A 4349-nucleotide genomic window follows, 5' to 3' on the forward strand; every position below is an offset into this window, starting at 1 on the left:
TATAAAGCGCTACTGACTTATGCTTTATCTCTGTCACTGCAGTTGCACTGTCATGCTGCTCCTGTTGTCACCTTATTTCAATAGACTCGCTCTTCAGATTAGGGAGTATGTCATCAATGACAGTAGAACAAAAGAGTGGAAAATGCCCTTCATTTACTTACACTTATAACTGCTGCTTCCTGCCAAGCTGCAAGCGTCAATAAAATGTTGTTCAATATCTTTTTTCTATATCATCAGAAACATTGCTTCTGCAAATACTTGTAAAATATTGTGATATAATTTTGAGGCTGTATCGCGCACCCCTACATTCCACTGAGGCTAAGGAAAATCGATTAGGAAAAGGAGGGAGAACATAATATTTTTGGACAATTTGACCCTTTCCAAGAAAGAGCTTCATTTCAGTTATCACAGTAAATTACAGCGATACTATAGAGAGCATCAAAGGTGGATGCCACCAGTGGCACTTTCAGAGTCTGTTGGGACTCACGGCCGAAGAATCTACAGAAGGTCCCTCAAACCAGCTTTAATCATAATTATGTCATAAATGTTCTAACGCAGAGAACAACAGCAGCATTCCTATACAACACCAACAACAACTAAAAAATTGCTCTACAAATGGCAGAGACTATATTTATTTTGGTAACAGTGTTTAACATCAATGTAAACAAAAGAAATAAGACGAGGCCTGAAGAGTCTCTCCTCCAGAGTTAAGGTTATATGAGTTATTTTATCATGAATATTTTTCTTTACTTTTTCACTTCCAGAAGGAGGACTCTTCATCCTTTTAGTTGTTGTCATTTGGTTTGCTTTAACCATAAAAGTGTAACAGTATAACTGCGTTTATGATGTTTCTGAAATCCCATTTTGAAGCCTAGAGATCAGCATTTTCACTGTTGCCATCCTGGTTGCAAAAAAGCCAGATGGACATTTGGCAGTCTGCATGCCAAATGTCCATGGGCCATGAATGTGTGATTGGTAGACAGCACCTAAGCATAGAAGAAAGTGCTTATGTGAATCGGCTGTATTGAGAAAGTTCTATATAAGTATCAGTCAGACCTTACAGAAGTCCAGTCAGGTAACTCCTGTTTCCCCATAGACTTCTATAAGCCCAGAAGCCCTTTTGCAACTACTGCTCCTGCTGTCTTGTGGCTTTCATAAAGAATGCAGGTGTAAGGCACTTCCACATTACCTTGGTTTAATGGTTTAAACAGTATCATGCACACCATTTGCAATGGAGGTGAGTGAAGATCAGGTGTCCCACTGTTACTTTGGATATTGCTATTAGAGCAGCTCCTCTCTCAAAAACCTGCGTTCTTTCTAATGGCCAGCCGAGGGAGATCCCTGGTTCCATGAAGACTTTCAGCTATATAGAAATTTATGAAGAACCAGGATGCTGGCAGTGAAAATGCTCAGCTTGGGGCTTCACTCGACTATCCAGTGAGTGACATCACAGTGGAAAAATCCATATTTAACACATGAAGTGAACAGATGGGATGACAAATCACTCCACCCGGTTCTGGTTTCAAGCATAGTCGAGATGTGTTGCTGTCAATACTGTCGCAAACGTCTAATTACACACCACTCTGCATTTAATCATTAGTTATTGTTAATCTCTGACTCGCTTCCACAGTATGTTTCTAGTCCTGTTTTCCTCCAATCACCTCCTCCTAAACTGCTGCCCCACCCTGAGTCTGGTTCTGAGTTTTCTTCCTGGTAAAAGATAGTTTTTCCTTCCCACTGTCACCAAGTGCTTGCTCAAAGGGGGCTCGCTTGTTGGGATTTTCTCTATATTATGGCAGGATCTTTAGTTTTCGATATAAAATGCTATATAAATAAAACTGAACTGAATTAAAACCACTGATTTAATATTTATTATTATATCAACGACATTAAGCAACCTTATTAACTATTTTTGAACACATCAAATCCTGTTATAACAATGTCAATAACTATTTGAACCCGAAATCTGGTCACAGCAAAGCTGTTTTTGTGTCTAAACCGAATCAAAGAGAAATGAAAAAACACCAGTGCTATATTTCCTCCCTCCGGTATTACACTGTTGACAAATTACCTATATGGTTTCTCAGGTGAAAGGACTTGAAGGGGACCAATATGAGAGTATTGATCATGTGGCTCCACAGCAAGGAGAAAACTAAACATACTGTATTTCCACAAAAAGTCAAATTATTGTTTTGATATTGCATCGAAAGCTTCACAGAAAGAATTACCTGCCATAAAAGCAACTTTGAAAGGTTAGAAATGTTTCAGTGAATATCACACTAAAGTTTAACAACTGTTTGACTTTGACTTTAGTTGACTAAAAGATCAGATAACATTTTCTCAAACATTTTTGATAAAAAGAGAAGATGAGAAGTCTTTTAGGTGAGACAAGATGACGTGCAAGTCAAATTGTTCCTGGCCAGAGGCGAAGAAACTATAAGAGACGAGACAAAATTTGTGACCTCTTTGATCAGTTTTGTGGTGACATTGTCTGAAGGTAAGAAAGACAAATTCATGCGAGAGGTAATTTTATGAGAGAAAATGCATCGGTACCAGCCTGTGGGACACAGGTATTAAAGGCAGCTTCTGTGCAGACAGGATTTAGTGATCCTGAGCCTCATCAATTTCCTTTGTTTGAAATGAAAGGAATTTGTCTCAGACCTCATAGCAGGAAATAGATGAACTCTGAACTCCTTTGAGATGTTATTCTGAAAAAATATTGTATAGTCTGGGATGTCTCGCCGCAATAATACAGCCACAAAGCTGCTGTGTACTTTCCCTATACACACCAGCTCCAGCTCTCAGTCCAGCCCCACAGCAGGACTGACCCAAAAACTGTCATGTTGACCTACATTCACAGATCCATCTTGAAGCCACTCAATTGTGTATTTGGAGAATTAGGTCACAAAATACTTCTGTCTATGCTGAAACATCGGAGGAAGATCAGTTAGAGCAGAACAAGAAGTTACATAATTTTTACTTTGAAGTAAAAGTAAAAAGCTGCATCATGTTAAGTCGCATTAACACTTGAGCTATGATTAAAACTGCAAGTAAGCCACTGGGGGTAATTGCAAAAATGATTTGTAAGACAAATATGTGCAAATTGGAAAACAATAGTTAAAAGAAAAAGATGAAAGTTTGGTTTCACTTGTACACCAGAAAGCCTCTGGCTGTTGTCTTAAAAAAATCGACAGCATCAGGGATCAAAGTATTTATATATTTAATTTTGCGATAATCTGTTGGTTTGAAGATTTGGAAGGTAATGTTGATTAGTGATGGAAAAAAAGCACAAGAGGAGGTGAACACATCAGTAGTCTGTAAGGTTATTTCCCATGTGTGATGTCCTCTGAGCAAGAATCCTATTGGACTGATTCCTGTATTCCATGTACTTAAGTCACCCTCTAATAGACACCCAATTTCATGGAAATTAAAAGGATTGCCTCCTTTTGAAATGTAAATCGGGTATGCAGATTTAGGATGAATCAAAATCTGCCTCCCTAGTTGACACAGAGTGAAATAAGCTTTTCATGACCCATTACGTCTGTGCCAGTTGCCACCTCCAGGCTCATTAAGGATCGGACACAACTCCAGGACAATTTTATTGGAGACGAAGCAGCATCACAATCATTGCTTACCAAAACAACTCACAGGCTTCAAATATTATTCTTTGGTCACAGCTGACAATTGCTGTCTGGAAAAGAATAATTGTCGCACATCTCCGTGTTGAATATCAATATAAACTCACTATTTTCCCTTAATAGGACGGAGAGATTTTGGAAGGTAACTTCTGAAAGTAATCATGATCCTGTTAAGCCTGCAGACACAATGGGAAAAGAGTTGTCGCACACACAACTCTCTGCTCATAAAATGCAGTTTAATGCCATGTATCCTTATATGCACTTATCTGATGCCTGATTTCCTGCCTCTCTATAATGAGTCACGCTTCCCAGTTAAGCACAAAAAAACCTTTCTGTAAGTACCATATGTGCTTAAATCTTCATCAAGGGAGCAGCTTCATTTTCTGTGGGTTGTTTTAAAATTATTCTGTTATGCATACTATAGTTTAAGAGGGTTTTTTTTTTCATAACTGTTACTCTTCAAAGAAAAGGTCATCCTCAACCAACCCGTTCCCCTGCACAGGAGAAAGATGTCTGTTTTCCGGCTAAATTCTTCACTGCTTCTCCTTTTGGGGAATTTAAATTTGTAGAACGTTTCCTAGCATAACTTTATAAGATACTGTACCCGCCCTAACAGAAACTGTTACAGCCATCTGTGCAAAACTTGATATTCTGCTCATGCCTGCCTACAATCTTCCAGTGAGCGGACAGTCGGCCGACAGCAAAGTGATT

The sequence above is a fragment of the Neolamprologus multifasciatus genome, chromosome 7 (genome assembly GCF_963576455.1).
Source record: "Neolamprologus multifasciatus chromosome 7, fNeoMul1.2, whole genome shotgun sequence".
Taxonomy (NCBI): Eukaryota; Metazoa; Chordata; class Actinopteri; order Cichliformes; family Cichlidae; genus Neolamprologus; species Neolamprologus multifasciatus.